At 34.3% G+C, this 24,235-nt stretch overlaps 1 protein-coding gene and 1 long non-coding RNA gene across 7 annotated transcripts in view; one reads left to right on the top strand and one right to left on the bottom strand.

Moving 5' to 3' along the window:
- The window catches only part of LOC108637305, a 61,247-nt gene continuing 45,562 nt past the window's right edge, over nt 8,551-24,235 (bottom strand). The window contains exons 1-3 of one of the 2 annotated variants that reach the window (XR_001918952.1): nt 22,893-23,004; nt 16,884-16,974; nt 8,551-9,729 (exon numbers count right to left, since the gene is read on the bottom strand). This is a non-coding gene — a long non-coding RNA (uncharacterized LOC108637305). Of the gene's footprint in view, nt 9,730-16,883; nt 16,975-22,892; nt 23,005-24,235 lie in introns of those variants that run through there. The other variant, XR_001918953.1, reaches the window with a different exon arrangement.
- Nucleotides 23,525-24,235, top strand: part of LOC108637304 (gametogenetin-like) — a 46,577-nt gene continuing 45,866 nt past the window's right edge. For 4 of the 5 annotated variants that reach the window (XM_018056714.1, XM_018056716.1, XM_018056711.1 and 1 more), the window contains exon 1: nt 23,525-23,627. The gene's annotated coding sequence lies outside the window, so the exon portion shown is untranslated. The remainder of the gene's footprint in view (nt 23,628-24,235) is intronic. The other variant, XM_018056713.1, reaches the window with a different exon arrangement.

The raw sequence follows: 24,235 nt of genomic DNA, 5'->3' as shown, positions 1-24,235 counted from the left end.
ATATATTAGACTTTATATCCTTCTTATGGCTGAGTAGATTCAATTGGGTAAATGCTACAGTTTATTTATCCACTAATCTGGGAAATAGATGGGGAATCAGTGGCAACAGTGTCAGACTTTATTTTGGGGGGCTCCAAAATCACTGCAGATGGTGACTGCAGCCATGAAATTAAAAGACGCTTACTCCTTGGAAGGAAAGTTATGACCAACCTAGACAGCATATTAAAAAACACAGACATTACTTTGCCAACAAAGGTCTGTCTAGTCAAAGCTATGGTTTTTCCAGTGGTCATGTATGGATGTGAGAGTTGGACTATAAAGAAAGCTGAGCGCTGAAGAATTGATGCTTTTGAACTGCGGTGTTGGAGAAGACTCTTGAGAGTCCCTTGGACTGCAAGGAGATCCAACCAGTCCATTCTAAAGGAGATCAGCCCTGGGTGTTCTTTGGAAGGACTCATGCTAAAGCTGAAAAACTCCAATACTTTGGCCACCTCATGCGAAGAGGTGACTCACTGGAAAAGACTCTGATGCTGGGACTGGCGGCAGGAGAAGGGGACGACAGAGGATGAGATGGCTGGATGGCATCACTGACTCAATGGACATGAGTCTGAGTGAATTCCGGGAGTTGGTGATGGACAGGAAGGCCTGGCGTGCTGCAATTCTTGGGTCGCAGAGTCGGACATGACTGAGCGACTGAACTGAACTGAATCTATGGATATTTGCTTTGTTTGATCTTCTGGTTATTGCGATAAATGTTGCTATGAACATGGTATATAAATATCTATTTGAGTTCAATTCTGTTGGGTATATACCCCATTATATATTACTGGATCATATAGCAATTCTTATTTTTTAAGGACCTGCCATACTGTCTTCCATAGTGCTGTACCATTTTACACTTCCATCAGCACTGTACAAAAGTTCCAATTTCTGTACATCTTTGACAACACATATCACGTCTCTTCAAGTCTTTTGCTCATTTTTTAACTGAGGTTTTTGTTTTTCTTTTTGGTTGCAGAAGCTCTTGATATATTCTGGATATTTAACCCTTATCAGACACGACTTGCAATTATTTTCTATTTTGTCAGTTGCCTTTTCACTCTATAGAGTTATCTTTTAACACACAAAAGTCCTAAATTTTGATCAAAGTTCAATTTAGTTTTTGCACGAGGCCTGCGTTTTTGGTGTCACATCCAAGAAATACAAGTCCAATGTCATGAAGCTTTCCCCCTGTTTTCTTCTAAGAGTTTTATTGTTTTAGTTCTAACATTTAGTCTTTGATCCATTTTAAGTTAATTTTTGTATATTGTGTGAGGTATCTAATTTTTCTTTAGGGTATCCAGTTTTGCCAAAACCGTTTGTTGAAAAGACTGCCCTTTTCCCATTTAGAGGTCTCAGCACATTTGTTGAAAATCACCTGAACATATATGTACAAGGGGCCTGGGGCTCCTAGTTTACTTTTAGGGGTTTCTCTAGTTTATTCCAATTGGTCTATATGTCTGACTTTATAGCAGTACCGTACTGCTTGGTTACCATAGCTTTATATTAAGTTTTGAAATCAGGAACTCTGAGAGTGTCAACATTGTTCTTTTTTCCCAAGATTCTTTTGGCTATTCCCCTTCTGCAAAGAATGTCATTGAGATTTTGATACACATGGCACTGAATCTGTAGATCACTTTGGGTAGTATTTCATCTTAGCAAAATTAAGACTCCCAATATATGAACATGGGATATCTTTTATTTATATTTCTTTAATTTCTTTTAGCAATGTTATATAGTTCACAGTACACAAGTCTTTCATTATTGGAGTTAATTTGATTCCTAAGCATTTTATTCTTTTTGATGTTACTGTAAATGAAACTGTTTTCTTAATTTCCTTTCTGGATTATTCATTGTTAGTGCATAGCAATGCAACTGATTTTTTAATGCTGATTTTGCTTATTACAACAGGTTTGTGTGTGTGTGTGTGTGTTATGAGCAAGGTTTTTCTACATATATCATGTCATCTGTGAACAGAAATAATTTTACTTTTCAAATTCTTTATACCTAAAATTGGTTCACAGCTACCTGGTAATCTTGGTCCTTTCGTTCTTCTAGAAAAACATCAGACAGGTGTCTCATCTCTCCCTTCAAACCTCCAACATCTCCCTTTCATCCTCACTTTCATTCAGAAAAACAGGAACTATCAGAAGAGAATTTCTGCCAATTTCCACCACAGCAATACACATATATGTGCCTGCGCCCATGTAACTCTTTCTTCTTTGTATTATGGATGAACAATCACTGTTCATATGACCAATCCTGCCCCTTTCAATAGATTTTATCCTCTGTTGACAACTTAAAGATATTCCTGTAGCACTCTCCCTTACATCTTTAATTTTTTTCTCTATTGGATCATTCCTATCGGCAAACCAACTTTGCAATTTCTCTCAATTTCACCTCTTAAAATTACTACTTTTCTGTGAAAATACTGCAGTTTTATCACTGATGTTTTAATAAACACAAAGATCTTTTCCTATCTATTTTTAATTCTGAGATAATTAAAAACCACAGCTTTCTATTTGAAAGCTTGAAAAACTTAAAATATTAGAAAATCTTTCCACATGCCAGAAAAATATGGAAATCCTTTATTTAAACATATTAGTGAAGTTAAAGATTCCACTGAAGCAACTCCAGCAAGGGAAGGTACATGTCTCTTTACTTGTGTTCAATATCAACAATAATTTCTTAGGCTGATGAGCTCTGATTTTTTCCTTTCCATTTATAATAATTGCTGCCTACTTTTGGGTGCCAAAGTAAGTTTTTTATCATGCCTTCAAGAAAGGGTTACTTTAAATTCAAAATTTCTTTGACTCTATAGACAGTGTCTATTGTCACATGTTAGGGACATTCAGATGCTAATACATGTCATGGAAATATTTATACTACTTTGTTGTTTATATATATCCTTTATGTGTTACTAAAATACTTTAGATTTTTCAAATAGTTCTACTTTTAATCTGGCATTAACATAATTTATAATAGTAATTACTTCAAGTATGCTTCAAATTATGCATATAAACCTCTAAGGAGCTGGTGATACATAGTCCCTCGGGCACAGACTGACTCCTGCTCAGGACAGTGGAATACTACACAGGTGGTATGATATATAGATTATACCTGGAGAAAATAAAATTCACAGACAACAGATTAAAAAATTTGCTTGTTTTTTTGGATACAAATGCTTAAAAACAAAGATTTTATTAACTAGATAAGATACATTTAAAATTCAGTGTTGAGAACAGGTTTGAAATGAAGCAATATTTAGATATAATCCAGAAACCCTGTTTTATAATCCAAACAAAACTCAGTTTAAGTGAATATAAAGTTGTACTGTTGCCACCTTTTTCTGATGAAGAAATTAATGATTATCTAGAAACTGTGCATGAAGTGGATTTCAATCTAAATAATTTATTCCAAAAAAGTCAGGAGATGTATGTATTTATACAAGAACTATATATATATATAAGTATACATATATACATATAGTGCATGTACGCTAAATTGCTTGAGTCATGTCCGACTCTTTGCAACCCTATGGACTGTAGCCCTGCAGGCTCCTCTGTCCATGGAATTCTCCAGACAAGAATCCTGGGGTGGGTTTCCATGCTCCCCTCCAGATCTTCCTGACCCAGGGATTGGACTTGTGTCTCTTATGTCTCCTGCACTGGCAGTCAGGTTCTTTACCACTAGCACTACCTGGGAAGCCCCATATATATAGTATTTTTAAAATGTTATCATTTTATCATTATCCTAACAATAGTATCCTTATATACAAAATTAAATCACTTAGTTTTTTAAATAGTTTTTAATTTTTGATTGACTTCTCTACTCCCTAGATATGAATTATAAATATACCATGTCAGCCAAAAAGTGCAATATAAAAGGTTCAATGAGAACACAAATAAATATGCTATTTATCTTAACTTTCTTTCATTACTCTTTTACATTCAAATTTATGAATACTCACCCATTACTATTCTTTTTTTATCCTCTGTCAATCCATTCAGTTGTTCAATAAAACTAACTGGCTCTTTCTTTGAGATTATAGTTCATCAATTTCTTTGCCATTCATAATTTCATACCTTAAAATCAGGTCTAGGTACAAGATATCTACAACTGTATTTCAGCCTGACTTCCTGTCTTTAGTTAGCTAACAAACTTCTTAAAACTCATACATTCAAGAATGTATCTGTGGTTTCCCAAGTGGAATGTGTACTCTTCTGCCTAGTGTCAATGTATAACCAGGCCCTCTCCAGTGTTTCCTATTTTTCGCCAATGAAAACACTCCACAATTCAAGTTAAAACATCTCTTTTAAGAGCCGTGACAACCAAACGCCTTACATGGATCTTTCTGAAATAACCAGAAATTTTAACAGGAGCTAGGTATCATTATTGTAAGAGGTTTCAAGCCTGATGCTACTGTGGTCACCAGTTGAGTAGAAAGTGGAAAAAACACAATTGCTCATCATTGAGTAGTGACTATCCTCTCCCACTATGTGAAGGCTCCCGGGAGAACTGAGACGCTTGTAATAAATTATTTTCCAATTCTTTCCCCTGCTAAGGAGAATATTTGTACCTGCCCTTTGAATCTTCATCAAACCTACTAATGGAGGCTAATATTAAACCCCCTTCCATTTATTCCTACTTTTAAGGACAACTTAAGTCTATCTTCTCTAGTGGATTCTTACTTCAGCCTCTCTGAAGAACTGAATTATCCATTTATAGTAAGTTTTGAATCCAGTCAATTATTCCCAGAACTGAATACTGTGCTGAGCAGATAATTGGTTTCATTATTTCATACTTATCCTCCTTGCAAATTAAGACTAGCTACATGGCAATGCTTGCTGGTACAAACCATGCCATTCCTCCACTCCTATATCCCAGTCCACTGGAAACGTCATAGAGCCTACATCTTCACCAAGTAGTTACGAAAGGAACTCTGATGACTAAACTTAGAACCAAAAAAATCTAAAAAATTCAGGAAACAGAACCATTCAGTTCTTGTCCTTTAATCTTTACACAATAGTTCTCAGTTTCAAGTCTGGTTGTTTGTATTCTGGCCTGCAGGCTCTTAAGTATCTCTACTGGCTTCTGAGGTATCAACTTTTCATTCTTACGGTCTTCTAAGAAAAAAAGTCATTTTGAAAGGTGAGGTAAAATAAATGTCTTGCTTAAGTCAATCTGAAAATAAATCTGAGTAAATGGGAATATTTACGTAACTTAAATTAGCTTTCTTTTAATATTAGATAACAGACAAGAATTTCAAAAGAACAAAAATTATACATTTTAACATAAGTTAGTGATTCCCCCCCCACCTCTTTGTAAGTGATATGCAACTCTAATTTTGTTTCCATTAATATTTTTGCTTAGGTTCATTTACTTTCTATCTGACACTGCTCTAAATTCAATTCATATAGTTTTTACATAAAGCATTACTGTATTTAACAAAGATATTAAAAAGTTCTAAACATGTCTCCTAAACTCTTAAATCATCCTGCAGTAGAAGTCACTGGTCAATTTCTGCATTTCTAACTTTATCAATGAAATGAGCAGTAGAAGTAATTTACTGAGGCAGCAACTAAATAGAACAGTCAATTTGGAGCCAGAAGACCCAAGATGGAATTCTGGCTCTGTCCCTTATGAGTCAAGATCTTGGATAAAATATTTCAGTACACAAAGCCTCAGTTTCTTCTTTGTAAAACGGGACCTATTAATGGCTACTTCATGAACCTGGTGTTAAGGCTGTAAAATCTTATAAACTTTTATGAGCACATCGAGAGGGGAACAAGTATTCAACAAAAACCTGCTGAATCCAAATTTACAGTAGGATCTGAAACACACTTCTGGCAGACTTAGGGATTCAGCGGCCTATGATTCAACATGAACCAACAGTACTGATGACAAAGAGAAAGTGGAATCAGGATACATTACTGTAAGTATCTTATTCATAAGACACATACTGTATTTTGTACCTCAAACCACACTGAATATACTGGGTTCAGTTCTATATAAAGAAGTTTAAAAGAAATACTGTCAAAATGTGGCAGATCCAAAGTGAAATATTCAAGATACTAATGGTCTAGAATTCATATTGTGAGAACTAGTGTAAGGACGTGGGAATGTTTAGCTCAAAATACAAAAACTATTTTTAGAAGACAAATCAGGGCCCAAAATTAAGTTATATGCTAAACTGAAACCTGCTCCCTTACAAGACTTTTACTTTCTATTACCACAGAGTTATTACAGATATAAATACAATTTATAACACTAAGGAAGAAGCCTATTTATTACAGTTCTAATTCTAATATTCTGAGGGCTAAAATAAGATGAATACAGATCAATTAAAAAACTGACATAAAAAATTCACTGCATTTTACTAACCTGTCTTATTAAGGATTTGGAGGACAAACTGCCAATTTTAAGTTCTGACTATAGGGCACCAAATTCCAGAGGCATAAGAAACAGCTTGTAGAACCAAATTAAGGAAAATAAAACTGAAAGCAATTTTAATAAACTTATCGGAAGTAACAGGAAGAGTACAACTGACAGTCTAGGCAAAAAGTCAGGTGTGATTGCAGACAACGGGATATATGATTATGTCAATCTGCATTCAATTTATTCCTATTTTTACAGAGAGATAATTTTGTAGACTCAGATTTCAGACAAATAGGCAAATGGTAAAACTGCAGAGAACAGTTTGGGATGTTACCTACTATATTTATGCTTAGAACTTGAAATACCTATTATACTAATATTTTAGCTATTATACTAATGAGCTCATTAGATTTGTATACTTATTTCCTACTTAAATCAAGGCTTGTGCTATTAAATTCTGTCTTGCCTTTATTTCCTAAGAAAACATCCAAAGGCACTTCATAAATAGTACGTTTTCTATTATTCTTCTTTGAGTCATCCATTGTGAGCTGAGAAGTTGTTCAGGGTGGGAGAACAATGAATTTACTCCCTTTCTATAGTTTTGGCGTTAAAATTCAAATTTTAGCTATAATTCTAGTGAGATAAAAAACACAGCATTGCCTTAATCATTAAAGCTCAAATTTAACCCATTCTCTTACACATATATATGTCAAATAAACAAACTTTGAGAACAGAACACCTGGTATTTGGTTAAGCATTGTCTGCTTCTCAAAAAGTTATTTGAACAATGACTGGAAAATGGCTGTTACATATCATGAACTATCTCTGTTCACAAATTATAAAACAATATATATAGCTTTAAAAGTTTAGATTTAATGTTTACTAAATATTAGTTGATGATATTAAGTTTGCAAATCTTTCTTCATCACCAAATGCTGACAGTACCTAGTACCCTATAACATTTTCTGCTTCAGATTATAACATCCTTTACTAATCCAAGTGCCAAAAGAGCAATTTGTTTTTTTCCTCTTTTGGCACACATCTCCCAGAAATATTCACATTGCAAAATTATTCAAGATAATTAAAATTTCCTCATGAGTGGTATTTGTTGTTGTTTAGTTGCTAAGTTGTGTCCGACTCTTTTGTGACCCCATGGACTGTAGTCTGCCAGGCTACTCTGTCCATGGGATTTCTTCAGGCAAGATTACTGGAGTGGGTTGCCATTTCCTACTCCAGGAGATCTTCCTAATTTACAAAGTCAAGGTCAAAATTTTTTGTGGTAAAGAGACAGAAGCAATAATATTAACTGCTGATAATGAACCTGAAGATGCTATTTTATTTTGCACCAAATGATGTATTATTTTAAATTCACAAAACAGAAATATGTAAAAATCAAAAACATAGCTCAAGAAAGGAAAAAAAGTAAGAAGTGTGACTATTTCTGAATATTTTATGTTAAGCAACAGAAGTTTAAGGGTTTTAAACCAAACTTGAAAAATATTTAATCTCTACTCAACTTGTAGAAATGAATCCAAAGCACTATCATTTTTTACAGTATCAAACATATGAAACAAAAATATTCCATAACTTCTGGAACATCTATGTTCCACAAGTAAATAGTTAAAAAAATATCTTAAGGAAACAATGGCATTAAAATAAACACGAGAGAGAGAAGGAAAACACACACAACCATGAAGAATCAATGACCACTGTCACTATGGGCCTATTTTTCTGGGTATAGTTTAATTGGAAACATCACTATTTTAGTATCTAAGACTAAAAGGAACTCCAGGCATATTACCTAAAGGAGACAAGAGAAAGCATTCCAACTATGAAATATAGCAAATGACCTGTGTTTTAAAAGAGGCTGGAGAGTATCCAAGAAAAGGCTGTTTGCTTAGAAATTTATAAAACAGATGAAATGAGCTTAAGAATGTGACATCATCAGTACTTACAAATCTACTGGAAATTAAATGCTATCTATTTCCTTTTGAAAAGTGTACTGCCCTCCAGTCTACAGTAAGAGTGCAATACCAATTGAAAAGATTTCTTTTTCTAAGAGTTAAGTTGAAGAAAAAGCTGAGCTGGCTTCCAAGGGACCAATTATGAAACCCAAGCCCGGATTATATAGGATTCTTTGGGGATTTGCAAAGGTTTCCATTCTAGTTTTCCAGAAACAAAAATATAAAAGGAAAAATCAGAAAAAGAAGTGATCTATGGCATTTGGCTACTACTCTTCAAACTGGCTTATTATAATATTTTCAATATTTAATTCATTCCTACCCTAAAAACTAATTATTGAGTTCAATGGCTAATCTATGATAATAAAGTCACTCCTTGACACATACACATTATTTACTGGGTCCTTAATGCAATGGTATGAGGTAATGTAAGAGAAGCATCTGAAGCACTAGTTTTCATTTAAATAGGGCCATCCCTCAATATCAAGAACAAAAACAGGAGCACTTGAATTTTTTGTTTACAAATGTAAAATTAACTGAAGGAATACATGATAACTAACCTTTTTGGTAGCTGATTTCAGTGTCTCAAATTTAAGGAAATAAGTATATTGGGCATTTATCATAACCTTGTTTTCGACAGTTTTTCTAGGAATATAATATTAATTTTAGCTAATCTATTAGATTATTCCCTTAGCATTTGTAAGTTTCTCAAAAGTAAAATGAATCAAGGTAAAAATGTTTCTTATTCTAAGAAGGAGGTGCGCATGTGTATATATAAAAGGAAGGAAAAGGGATTGCCTTCCTGTTTTTCCCACCCCTTGAAGTTTAACAGCTAAATTTTAAGCACGTCACAAGAAGTCAGAAGTATAATCTAGTGAAATGTAGGATAAATGAAAAAAACTATCAGGTGGAGAGAACATTCCAATTTCTAAAACCACAAAATAACTGTTAGTAAACCTGAATAATGATGACAATAAGTAGACTACTACTTATTTGTAAGTTCCTTTGAAGGAAAAGGGTTTAAAATTATCATTCTCAGATATAGGGATGAGAGGGCTGAGCTGTAAAATCCTTTCCAAGACAGAAAACTTACCCAAGGCAATGGCATTACTTGTGCTCTAAAATGGAGAAAGTTAACATCAAACTTCAACATGTTGGGGGCCAGAAAAGTTAGAAAGTTGTCATTCTAGGATAGTAGGAAAAAATTCTGAAATAAACCAAAGCATAATGCCAAACAGTAACTTTTTTATAGCAATGGTAGGAGGGCTGCCAGTTAATACTTACTAGGTAAGAACTGCAGGGCTAAGTAGGGGGCTTGTTATACTATAGTCTTCATTTTATTGTTAATAACCTAGAAAAAAAAAAAAAAAAGAAAGCCTCAAAAAACTTTGATCACATTATATAAGGTAGAAAATTTTCAGTAAGTTGACAATCATCGTTTTTCAGTCCTTATGTAGCACAGGACAAACACAGGTTAGAAATACCTAGCAGCATTTATATATTAATATTTCATTTCAGAGTACTATCACTAATTTTTAAAATTCATTTCTCTATTATTATTACTCTCCTGAAGTTTAAAAGTTGAATTTGTAAGTGTAACTAAAACTCATACTTTAATGTCTAACTTGGAACACACTGAGGCTTCTGGAGGACATCATATAATTGCAGATATTTTAAGATAAAATTCAGTACCATAGCTCCACACTTAACAATCTCTTTTTCTCACACACATACACATGAAAAGTACAAATCCATATATTACCCAATTCCAAGAATTCTACTGTAATACACTATAAATACTAAGCTTAAGTTGGAGCCTAAAATGCATGAAGAAATTTCTGAAAACAGTATGCTATGATCTATGGTCAAAACCAAGAAAACAGAGTCATGAAATTGCTTGAATTAAGGAGTAAATGAAAGAGTAGTGATAAAAAAAGAGAAACTGTTTCCATGGTTGTCCTTTACTCATAAGAGTAGGAAGATTAAATGCCAGCAGGCAAAGAAAGGAAACAGTAGAGCTCATCTTTAAAAATAAAAGAATTTTAAAATATCCTAGCAGGTTAAGTTGGTTAGAGTGTTTGATTTCTGTGGGCCATGGTTATATGTTGTAGTTTATACACCAACTAACTGTTAAACACTTACAAGACACAGAATACAATAAACCCAAATCCATGTTCTTAATGGAGTATTCCAACTGTACATCTTACTACAGAGGATCTTCACCAAACATGACTGTACATTTAAAAAACTTATTTGAAAAAATAAGTACTTCAAATCCACAGAAAAGTCAGCAGAATAGTAAAATGAATCTCCATATCCCACCCCTGGCCTTCCAATGAAGCTGTATTGAATTCTAATGTTTGGTCATCCTTACTTGGCTTGTATTTTTTTTAATAAAAGACTTTACATATAGCTGAGTCTCTTTTGTAGCATACCTTGGATCCCATTCCCTAAGACATAATCATAATCCTGAATTTGGTATTTAATTCCTATGCATCCTTTTACACTATCACTACAAATTCAAGTATTAGAAGACATTCATCTGTGATGATCCACATGGCTCTCATTTTAATAGCTGGATAACAAACATTTTTCATCATATGACTATGTCACAATTTGCCATTCTCTGTTGCTTAACATTTACATTGCTTTCAATTTTTTCTATTAAAAGTAAAAATAAATAAGCCTTTACTACAAATGTCTGAGTTTATATAAAACATGTAGGAATGGAAGTGTTGAGCTAAAGCCTATGTATATTTTCATCCTTTAGCAGGGTGTTGCCAAATGCTCCCACAAGCAGCATATGAAAGGTTCCCTTTCTGAATTTTCTCCAATACATATTTAGAAGTACATTTAAGATAAATAGCTACTATCTAAATGGAAATTTAAAAAATTCAAGTGATCAATTCCTTCTGTTTTCATCAAGTACAGGTTAAATAGAAGTATACTAAATATACCAACAAACAAACTTAAAATTTGGCCCAAGGTGCTCGAACAAAAATAAAGTTTTCATGATATGAAAGAAAAATCTAACAATGGAAGAAATACTAAGACTTCATTTAGAACTACTGTGTAAGAAATGATAAGATTCATAATTAGTTTCTGAGCTCAGAGAGGGGAAAAAAAAGCAGATAATGTAAATGGCTCATTGGTGTGAAGAATCCTCCCCTAAATAATTTTGGGCAGTGTTCTCACGTGATACTTCTGGAAACAAAACAAAATAAAACCCCGACAAAACATCTCACTTAGCACTTGAAAAAAAACACAGATTCCTAAGTCCAGCTCCACAGATTGTTCAACACATCTGGAAAAATGCTTTATTCTAGGTTATTTTGGTATAGGTGGTCCATAGACACTTTACACAGTAATTAGTAGTAATAACAAGATGTTTCCAATATAAAGCATTATGTAACTCACTTTTTTGGTTAAGGATAGGTAATAGTAATTAATATTACTATTAAATTACATCAGCTTATTAATGAACATTGTAGTATTAGGGGAAAAAAACAAAAATCAACCAACCAAACAAAAAGATACCCCATGATTATCTCTTCAAAAAAATGAATGCTATGCAAATGTTGGACTTTAAGAACTGGGGTACTAGGCTTATATGCTAAAAACTTCATTTATAAGTTTTCCAAGAATGTTACAAGTGAAATCTGAACTTTAATAGATATCCAATATTCACTTCCCTTTAGCTACAACCTACTGGAATTTGGAAACAAAAGAGAAAAATATATAGACAGCATTTAGATTATGCACATTTGCAAATTCAAATAATTAAAAGTAAAAATGACTCTTCTATACTACTTGAAATTACAGTCTTATTTTCAAAAGATTGAGAATAATATGAACTTTCCAAATACTAATTTCAGCTATAAGACATTATTTTACTAATACTAAAAAGATTTATGGGCTTCCACCTGTAGCCCACTTTGTCTGTATTCACAATGCCCAAGCAGTATAGTGTGTTGTTCTTTTTAGTTACAGTGAAAAAAAAAAAAAAAAATTGGCCTTGTTTAGACTGGGCTATAAAATATAGGCATATGGGCTTAGAATATGGTCCCAAAGTGAAATAAACACTCCTATGACACCACAGTCAACTTTTCTTTCCTCAGGGTATTACTTAACTTGGGTTATCAATAACCATTAATAATTTATTCTAGCCTACCAGCTTAAAAGTGAAAAACATAAAACATACCATAAATACTTTCAGAATCAAGACAGTTTTCCATTCAAACACATGTAATTAACTGACTAAAAATAAAATAAAATAAAACCAGAGTAAATAGTAAAATACAATGTCTTGAGAACTATAAGCCTCTAACTGTTCTCTTTAAGCTGTTTCAGGAAGAAAATACCTTTTTGTCAAAGAATGTATTCATTTTACTATATATGGGTTACACTGATAGTTGGGCCCTTCCCACCTGGTCTGTAAAAGCTAGTGGGTGCAGGCTCCATTGGCCACCATTATTACTGATGCTATTCTGTACAACAGCTGACAAGCAGCAGCAATCTCCGAGTCCCTGCTCCAAACTGTAAAGAGCAAGAACAAGGGCTGTTGATGATACTTGCTTATTCCCTGTTGCTGCTACTGAAGCAGCAAGCTGAGAAAAGCACAATGCAACTTAGCACACAGAAGGAAAAACTGGTTCAGCTCAACCTATCTATATCTAGCAGGTCTGCTTGTATCACTACATGATAATATCAGTAAGAAGGAATTTTTTCTTTAAAAAGTGGGATGGAGAAAGAATTAAAGACAAAATTGGTGTTTTGTTTAGAAAGGGAACCTGTAATGTGTCTACATGTATCATTAATTTTTTTCCTTAATGACACTTCAGTTCCTACTTTAGATTTAACTGCTCAATTATCAAAATTCTCAGAAGAGTCTGAACAAGGTTCAGGGTGAATTCATAAAGAATATCTCCCCTACCCGTTCTTCTAGAATATAAGAAAGTATCTAAACTTTAATCAAGAGATGAAATTTTATTATGCTTATAAAGAGCTCCAGTCTCCCAGGTTCCACATATCTATCTAATCAGCATCATATGTTTGACATCAGATACTATTAGCAAGTAAGATTTTATCCCAAAAGTTTTTACAAAAACTCCAACTATAAAAAACACTTTCCACATGTAATTAACCTCCTTTGAATGTATAATACAAAGCTAAAAACTTAGTAAGTACATAATATCAACTGATGACTAACAAATATTTGTTCTGTCAAATTATCTTTAAACTTAAATGTAATTCTATTTACGGACTCATAATTTTAAATTTAAAAGAAATTTTTATTCTTTAACATCTTAAGTATTTCTGATTCTGAAAAATACTTAAGTTAGAAAAATTAGGACATCTGTAAATTTTTTAAATGCAAGAATTGGCTGGTAAGTTTAAATAGCTAGTCAAGAAGGCTAGGTGTGAGATTAAAATAAAAGTATAAGATAAAATAACAGTTACAATTTGGATACTTTGTTAAAAACCTCAATGTTAATTTTTATCAAAATAGAAAAAGTAATTTTTCCACTTAGTAGCAGCTCAATAACAATATTAATAAAAGTTTTAAAAAATTCTGAGGCTCACAGGATAACAAACTTATTAAATATATTTGTTTAGTATGAAAGCTTTCAATAAAAAAGAATAACAGCAAATATTAATGATTTTTAAAAATTAAGACATTTAGAAACAGTAATAACTTTAAAAAACTATTACCCAATCAGTCTTAGTAACTACATTTGAATCAGGCTGCATTTTTCTCTTCCAAGCGACTCTAACCATGAAAATAGGAAAGTAAAACTAAGCCAAATCACATATGTTAATAAAATATAAAAAGTGGTTTGTGGTGCTGAGAACTGAAATTTTACTTCAAAATGCTATTAAATTAAAAAAAAATTAAGTCCAGACATTAATTAAATACTGCTTTTTGAAAATACTCATCAGAAAATACAATTCTGATGCATTAGGTCTATATGAAGAAAACAAACAGATTAAGGATCTATTTGCTAGTCAAAAAAGAAAACATAAGATATACACACATACAAAAACTACTTCAAATAAACATTAAAAATTCTTTCCTTAAGAAATTGTATCTACTCTTTAATGAATCCTTGGCAACATGGTAGACCTCAAAGAAAATGGTTACAGGTGACAAACTTTTTAAAATATAAGTTGTCCTTATATACCAGTATTATACATCAGTAACAAATAATGGATAATTTCAAGTCCCTTCATATGTAGATACGTTAAACTGCCTCTATTCTAGTTTATCCAAATATTCTTTTCCCCCAAGGATAACTCTTTCAATAAAACTAGAACACTGACAGTATAACTGTATTTTATGAAAAGCTAAGAATTTTCCTGAAAATAAATGTTATTTAATCCTGAAAATGCATTTAACTAAAAATATAAATATTTCAGAAATAAGACAAATCTATCACTGAAAAAATGTAACAAGATAAATCCTTTTCATCATATCATGTTAGAAAGAACTGCATGTTAAGGCTTAGTTAGATAACCAGGTTTGTAAATTTAAAACAGCCAAAATTTTTACAAAATGTCCTTTCAGGGTAGTTAAGGGATAGCCAATCACATACAACAGTAAAAGCCCTTATTAACCTGTCTCCTAAAACAACACACACTACTAATTATGTTAAAGTTTCTTACTCTGAAGAACTGACCAAATAAAACGGTTAATATCTGCACAATTCTTTTAGATATTCTTAACTAAGCTAAAAATTTGGAAGTTTATAAGCTATATAGATGGGACAATTTTCTAATTCTAAATACTTGTATCCAAACAGTAAGTTCTGACAATTTCAGAGATCACAACTCATAAATTCTCTAAATTAGAAATAACTGTGTGGATTTACATCTTTTTCACAACATAAACTCAAAAGCTGTCTCTCTTCCCGCGTTTAAGGCTGTGTATAAAGATATATGGATTGAAAGTGATAAGCTGAACTTGGATTTTTTTCCCCCTTAGATGATTATATTTTTTCACTCTTCCCCAGAAATTGTATTTTTTACTTTTCATTTTAATATTCTCTCACCTAGAATGGTTAAGTTAAAGGGGAAAAAACTGTAGTCATTTTCATTCTATCCAAATTAAGCTGCTTTAAAAAAAAATTACACTCTCAAAGTTATCAAGACTTTCTGCATCTTGTATTTATCTCAAACAACCACTTTACAGTACAATGACACCAATATCTGAACTTCACTTTTATATCAAACTGATTTCTATCAAATTTTAACATTTTATTTAAAGATAACTGTTAACAGAGTCACATTCCTGGATTATCAAATGAAACAAATTTCTGATTTTTTATTTTGGTATGTATCTCAATTTTCAAACATTTTAAAACACACATCTGATAATACACTTTAAACATTTTTTAAAAAACACTTTTTAAAGATAAAAACAGTTGTAGGACCATATGATAAATACACTTCACTCTTAAGACTAAATTACACTTTTCTTATGAAAACAAACCTTTCTAATTTCCTATATCTTAAATACATAAAGTAAGCATTTTTTAGGTGAAAAAATTTAAAGAAAAAATTAAGTTTTTTTTTTTAGTAAACCTCACTTTATTTAGCAAATAGAGTTTTAAAAATCATTAATGCTAATAATTTTTCATGTAATACTTTACTACTCAAAAATTAACCAAAGAATACACTGTAACACTGTTCAATGAGTTATCATTACACCAGATGACAATTCAGAAGACAGCCAAAATTGTATTAGCTAAGTATCTGAAAATTTCAATTAAAACTATAAAATAAATCTTCTTTCAAAGTAAATAAACATGCTAGAAAAGTATAAATCATTTCATCTGTGATAAAGTATTTTGGAGGTAAAGACAAGAAGTCACTTGAAGTTTTGGAATCCTACAGTTTATTTTTAAACAGTTTGCAACTTTTGATATGAACAATTTAAGTATTTTACTCAGAGTCCTATGAGTAAGAGGCTAGTTTCTGCTTAGGAAAGTAGGTTTTTCAGTTTCAACCAAATTGCCACTTTTGGTTAGGACAGTACTTGGAATACTTCATATCTCTTAAAACATTCTCATTATCTGATTTTACAGGCTCCATCTACTACTATACCTGTCAAAGAGCAAAGCAAAGCACCAAATTCCATTTGATTTAAATCTACTATTTTATAATATGAAAAATCCACTATTTAAGTCTTTAACATATAACAATGTAATAATAACCTTAAGATGAAAAAAGAAAAATTATATATATTCATTTTTAGAATAAGTAAATTCACTTGGAGTTGGACCAAAGACCAAATGATAAGAACATTAATTATATATATTTTTAAAAAAACCTGAAGTTTTAATAAATCAAGAGAACTCAACTGTGGCCACTTCACTGGATGATTTCTATCTATTAATAAATCTTTATTGATTTTAGCTTAGCAAAAAGTTCTAACTTTACAAACTGTCTAGCTCAATCATATTGCAAGGATATAAAATTGTATGCTTTTAAAATTCATTAGTATACCTTAATCTCCTATTATGTTCCAATGCATTATATGTTCAATCAAAGAAGTTAGCTTGTTCTCCAGAACTGGCTCTCTCCTAAAGGTCAAAACCTGCAATAAAAATGTCATGTATTATAGCATGAAGACACTCAACAGATTTCCGCCTCCTGCAGTTTCACAGTTGATCCCTGAACACAGAGGTAAGATCTTCAAAACAACCCCAATTTCGCCTATGTTCAAAGAAACCCTAACTTGAAAATAACCTTTTAAAAATAGAAATATCTTGATTAAAAACACCTGTGATATGCTTTATCATCCGAAGCCTCTTCAAACAAATCAGATTAATATGTTTCTGCTTTCATTTCTCTTTAGGGCATTCATTTTGAAAGCAGTGTAGATGAGTGTGTGTATTTATGTAGGTAGTTGTTAGAGGACTGGTCAAGAAGACTCCATAAAGAAAATAGAAATATAGTTTGTCTATGCTTCTTAAACTCATAAAATCCACACAGTTTAAAAAGTTTTCAAGGGATAGAGACAAATTTTTAACTACTTTTCTTCCCAAATTATGTTTTAATGACAGAAATTACCACTATTTTTAACTCTAGTCTTTTGTCAAGCCTGAGTGATTAACACTGCTATTTCCAAATGTTTTAAAATGTTACAATCTAACAGAAGAAAATTTAGAATTTACTTTTAATACAAATTAAAATATTTGTAAGTAATAAATGGATGAATGCTGAGCTACTGTTTTGTTTAATGTGTCCAAGTAGAGGTGGTGTAACTATATGTATGAAAGGGTGTTTTCATTTGTTTTACCTAAATCTTAATAACTTAGTGATGATCAACTGTATAAAAATATTAGTTAATTACCAAAGGCTTATAATACATATATGTGACCCACAACGCTGTTTTCCATTTTTATTTAAAATAAAACAATCCTTTATTCTTCTGCAGCCAAATATCTGATTGTCTAATGACAAAAAACACACATATATATAACTCACAAACACTAATCCTGAAACCAAGACATTTAAAAATACTAGAATAATTTCTACATAGTCTTCCTCAAAAGATACAGTTTTCTATATTCGAGTATATACAAAATGAAGCTATCTTAATTTTACAATTCACAGGATAATAGAAGCCAATATGTATTCCATGCCAAATGTTAAGATTTTAAATAGCAGGGAAAGAAAAAAAATACTAAAGTACAAAGAGGTTCAGAAAGAAGACAAATATTAAACCAAATGTTTATGATAAAAAAGATGTTAAAAAATCTTGAAATACTAAAATTCAAATCTATTACAAAACACAGCTTTTTACACTTTGAACCTACGACAAGTCTTTCCAGTACAAAGACTCTTTAGTGAAATGGGACAGGATTAAACAAGTGTATTTAATCTCAGAATGTGATGAAAAATATTGACTAAAATTCATATATCTATTTAATATCAATTCTAATACTTTAAACATCCTTCTAAAAGAAAGATGCTTTAAAGTATCTTTAATACAGGCAAAGAAAAAAAAAGGCAAGAAAAAATCATTTCCCAACCAGAAAGCAGTATTCTTAGGAAGGTTCTAGAGTCATTTGTTCATGCAATTAATAAGAAAAATCCATAAACACATATTAGGAATGTGATACTCTACAACTGATTTACTTCTGTTAATATTAATAATGATTTTAAAGTTCTAGTACTGTCACTTGTAAAAAAATGCGAAAGTGGCTTAATCTCATTTTGACACTTATTTGAAAGAAAAGTGGTAGTTTATTACTGATTTCCTTTGGTCTTAAGGAATTTGGGGCTACCAAATCTCAGAAAGTCATAGTCTGAATTCTAACTACATGCCAAAATTGTTGCCTGGCACATGGTGTTTCTAAGTTTGCTGAATTAAAACAAAGTAAAACTACATGTATAGTAATACTCTGACAATTCTTTCTAAGATGGTGTTTTCTAGTTATAATCAGACCAATAATCTGTTTCTTCTAAAAAAGGGTTAAAGAGAAATCAGTGACGATTACTCAAGCTTCATTTAACAGAAGGAAAAAAAAAAGGACAGTCAATTTTAGGCCAGTATTTTAGAATAAGACAAATTTTTTATAGAATAAAATTTCAAAATCATGTGTAAGTTTACACTGATATTTTTAACTGGAGAAAGCTTATGTATCATGTAGAAGAAATATCTAATATAGTCACTGGGCATTCCTTTTGTAAACCAAATCAACTGACCAGTATTTCTGATTGAAGTTATTTTGTGACATTCTGAACAGTTACTACATATCGCTTTACATAGAGATAAAAATATGTATTTTTCCACAAAACCAAAAACAAAAATGCAGTACACAAAGCATGATGAAAGAAGGGCTCCAGAATATGAAAGCTATTTTGAAATTTTCATCCTTAGCTCTAGATGAACGTTAAAAGTGATTATTAATTTGATTAGGAAAAAAGCTGTGTTACACACAAACACCTGAGGCTACATTTTGTAAACGTAGAACTAAGACAACTTATCAACATTAACACAAAGTCTAAAACTGGACTTTTATAAAACAGAATGAAAGGCAAACAAATGAAGATCAATGTTACCAGGAAGACTGATACCTTGCCTTCTCTAGTTCCCTCTGCCCCCAAACATGCAAACGTAGCTTTAAAAAGAGCTGAGTTACAGTATCAACACCTTTCCCCACCATTATTTTCCTGTGGTAATGTAAGACTTTTCTAGTCCTTTCAGTAAAAAATAAATTAAAACTGTCCATTTTTGCAGAGAAATATAGTGAATATACTTAATATACATCTGTTGGAACTCATATTTACATGCCCACAAGCCTAAAGCCAAAGTCTTCCTCTTACTAACACCACGTAAATGGGAAAATATTGTGAATGCTGTGGATTTTATTTAGGTGCTAGTGTGTTCTCAAGCTTCAGTGTAATATTTACAATAAAGAAATCTCTTCACTTCTTTTCAATATGGCTTACTAAATATAACAATCCCACACCTATCACCTCCTAAAAAAACCCAAAAAACTCCATAAACCAAAACATTAAAAAAGTATGGTTAAATTTAACCAGCCTGGTGGAATTTATAAAGTCTTTCCCCACCCCACCCTCAAAACTCTACAAGTCACATAATAATTTGAATGAAAATTAAAGCTCAAAACCTAAAATAGCAAAACCTACTGACTCCGGTATTTTAGGTAAAATTACATTAAAAATAGAAATAGAGTTTCATACAATTTCATTAAAGCAAATTTTAGAGAGGATAATTAGCATCTCATGAAATTTTCAACAGATGATTCAAAATAAAACGGCTCTGAAAAAAAGTAATGAACATAGGTTGTGTCGTTCTAATCCCTGTTTTGAAGGCAATATAAAATAGTATGATTTATAAACTCAGCTATTCCACTTATTAACATAAATTATATTTATAGATCTACAGAGATTCATAAAAAAAAGTCCTATGATCTTTTCATCTGAATATTTTCTAACTGTATATTTGACCTAATGTGAGAATACAAACTCTTAAGTTTCAAAATTTCAATTACTATTCATAAAAAGTATAAATTTCTATTAAAAAATCTTTCAAAACCCAGTTATGGCTATCTTGTTTATCAGTGAGTTTACCGATTTTCTTTGTAAACCACACCCGCCTTTTATCAAGATACAATTAAACGGAATGACAAGCTTTGTAATAAAAATACATTGACGGTTGACTCAAGCAACATCAAACAAAAATCAACTGAAAATCAACCAAATAAAACACAACACATCCACAATGTTGTATGCTATACATTTCTTCATAATGAATTTATGAATGAAATCATACACACTGCACCTGTGCTACTTACCTGTTGTACTGTCTAAATTAAGCAACATATATTTCTTGTAAATAAGGTTTTAAGTCCATTGCAATGGCTAAATTAGCAAAACCTATATATTTAAAATTATCTGTGAAAGGTTTAAAAAATGTATTCAATTTCTCTGGGAAATGTGGAAAAAGCTCATTCTTTTTACATTAAGAAAATTAAAGTTTCTTTTCATGGAAATAAAAGAAACAATTCTTCCGTAATCTGCATCTGACAAATACATGTGGCTTAAGATGAAAATTTTGTCAGAGGAACCAAAAAAAAAACCCCCAAATTCAGTTTTTAACCAATAGAGAACAGGGGCAAATATATAAAAGTCTTGTAATCTCAGCCAGCAGAATTACAATTTTGCGAAAATTGTCTTCTCTAGGTTTTACTGTTAATATACATTTCAAAATCACTCGAAAATCCTTTATGGACGAAAAAAATACTACACACCAGCTTTTGAATTCCTCGTCTTAACGTTTCATTACGTGGTTTTCTAAAAGTGTAATTTTTTTGGAAAGTCAAGAATTATAATCTAGTGTTCAACATTCAAACCCCCCAGTCCCGCTTCCTTCCAGCCAATCAGGGGGTAACAAGTTCGGTGTTTTGGGAGCTCCGTTAGACACCATTTGAAAAACATCACATTGCGCTCTCCTATTCTCTTCGCGGAAAGATTCTAAGTGAGGGCGGGTCCCCCAATCTTCACAGAAATAAGAACTCAATCAATCGTTACATCAATTCCAGGGGCGGGGTGGGGGAGGTAAACTTTAGGCAGGCAGTCCTAAGAAGTGTGTGACTGAAAGCGTTATTCCTCTTTTTCGAACAATTGAATAGCTGCTGCAAAAATCAACTCTTGCATATTCGCAACCCAGAGTCGCGCGCCCCATACGCAATACATCACACCAGGAAAGGGTTAATCTAGGGTGCCTTCAGCGCAGAAAAGGATTTAAGATCCAGTACATTTTTAATGAGTAATTTTACAAAGGCCATTATCTACCTATAAAGTATTAAAGTTAAAGCCGTCACTGGCTCAAATCATTCAAGTGCAGTCGAGCAAAAATTGGTAGAAACTACGAGGAGGAAAAAAAAAAAATCACTAAAGGGAAAGGCAAATAACAGCCCTTTCCCCTCCGCCTCGAAGTCAAGAGCGCTCCCAAGAAAAGGTGGGGATTGCAAAATTACCGTTAAGTTCTCCGGGGAAAGACTTTTCGGGAGGAAAACATCAACACAGTCTCAAAATTGCCTTTTTTTCCTTGCGACATGTTTCAAAGGCTGGGGAAGGAAAAAGTCTTCTAAGAAAAGTGCGGCTCGGAGAAGGAAATCACAAGGTCGAAGCCCCATCTTTCATCTCACCCAAGAACACTCCCCCCGCCGCCCCCCCCCCCCCAAGAAAGGACGACACCGTGAGAGCAAACGACCAAAATCCCGAGCAAAAAGCGAAAGTCCAGCATCTCTCCTAGGAGCCCGCTAAAACCTCAAAAGCCTGCCCCCGCCCCATCTTGCCCAAATTGGAAAAGCCAGACGCGGGTCAGTGCTAACCCTGCCGGGACCCAGGGGCGCGGAGCCGGAGGGCGGCGTGGATAGACTCACATCGCGAAGGCATCTCCCGCTTTGGCGTCAGAGACGACAATACACACGGCTGGGTCCCGCGGGGAGGACTGTCCGCGTGTCGGACCGGAGGCACCCGCTACGCCGGGTCCTCAATTTTCTCCAGACCTCAAGTTTCTTGTCAAGGGAAGACGGCCGCCGCGGGCCGGGGAAACTGCGATAAAAGACGGCTCGGTTCGCCCACGGCGGGGGAGGGGGCGCCCGTCCCCCTCCTCCTGTCAAGGAGCCGCGGCCGGCCGAGCCCCAGCGCGCCCCGGCCCCGGCCCCGGGCGGGGGGTCCCGCTGACAGATCCGCTGGGCGGCGGCCGCGGAGCCGCAGCGCGTCCGCGTCCCGCTCAAACTGCAGCTCCCCTCCCCCCACGCCCGCGACTCTCCGCGCTCCCGCCACATCCCGCCCGCCGCCGCCCACTCAGACAACCCAATTACCCCCCAACCCTATCTCCTTGCACTTTTTTTTTTTTTTGCGATTAAAATGAAGGGGACCCACTGCCCCACTCCCTGCACCCCCCACCGACTGCCGGTCCCACCACTGCCACCTCCCGAGTCCCGCTCTGCTACTTCTTCAGGCTCTTACCCGCTGCGCCAACCCTGACGAGGCTCCGCCAAGTGCCCTTTGCTCTCAGTAAATTTTTGGGATTTTTTTAGTGATTTTTCGGCCGAGTCTTAGAGGCGCTGTAGTCTCGGACAGGTTACTCCGTCTCTCCCGCTAGATTGATGAGATCAGGCATCACTCGAAAATGGCGCCGAAAGCGCTGAGGCTCCTCATTCAAATTCGTTAGAGCCAACCCCGCCGCCCCGGGGCATGCCGGGAACGCGGGCTGCCTCCACAGCTGTCAATACCGCCTCCAAACCCCCACTACGCTAGCTTTCCCGACACTTCTGCTCATGCGCAAACTCCTACTCCAACCCCTCGCCTTGAACATGCGCAGAATCCTCTCATGGTCGCCGCTCTCGCTTCGCTTCCTCAGCCGCGGTTCCTACCTCCGTTCCTGCGCCTGCGTGCAGCTCCTGTGCTCAGCCGCGGGGCTGGAGGGGCCGTGGGGACTGTGGGCCCGAGGGTCCATAGGTGACATTACCAGTCGGTAGACATTTATTCTACTGTTCGACGAAAACAAACAGGGGTACAGCTTAGGTGAAAAGAGAAACAGCTTATTGCCAGTGTCTAAACTCCTAACAACGGAATGTGTCTGGGAGCGTGTGTATGGATACACGTGTACTTTAGAGCAGCCCCGCCTGTTTGCAGAGCTCTTGCTGTAAGTCAACGCTTTACGGGAGCTATCGCACTTAAGCCTCAGAACAACTTTATGAGGTAGGTACTGTTATTATTCTCCGTTTGCAGACCAGGAAACCAAGGCCCAAAGAGTTTAAGTAATTTCCCTAAGGTAGCACAGGTAGCAAGCACGTGAACGAGTCCGCATCTGTCAGATTCTGGAGGCCGGGTCATTCTCTACCTTGCTGTGTAACTTTTGATTGAATCTAGTCTCTCACTGTCTTCTCGTTTTTAAACATTTGGAGAGGTGAATGGGTTATGGGCAGTTTTGGGAATCACTTAGGGGCATTTTTTTTTAATGGTTGGTAAGGGAACTTTCATGCATTGGAGAAGGAAATGGCAACCCACTCCAGTATTCTTGCCTAGAGAATCCCAGGGATGGGGGAGCCTGGTGGGCTGCCGTCTGTGGGGTCGCACAGAGTCGGACACGACTGAAGCGACTTAGCAGCAGTAACAGCAAGGGAGCTTAATCTAGCAAAGATGGGTTTCTATTGTGCCACGCATTGGTAAAGTAATAACAACTAGATACATTGTATTGACTACTCTGGGCTGCCATGGTGCTAACTAAACGCTTTACAGAATGATCATGTTTATCGCCCACAACAGCTCTGTGAAGTAGGCATTATCTTTATTTTACACAAGAGGAT

The sequence above is a fragment of the Capra hircus genome, chromosome 12 (genome assembly GCF_001704415.2).
Source record: "Capra hircus breed San Clemente chromosome 12, ASM170441v1, whole genome shotgun sequence".
Lineage (NCBI taxonomy): Eukaryota > Metazoa > Chordata > Mammalia > Artiodactyla > Bovidae > Capra > Capra hircus.
The sequence above is the reverse complement of the archived record's forward strand: the minus strand, read 5'-3'. Positions and strand labels throughout refer to the sequence as shown.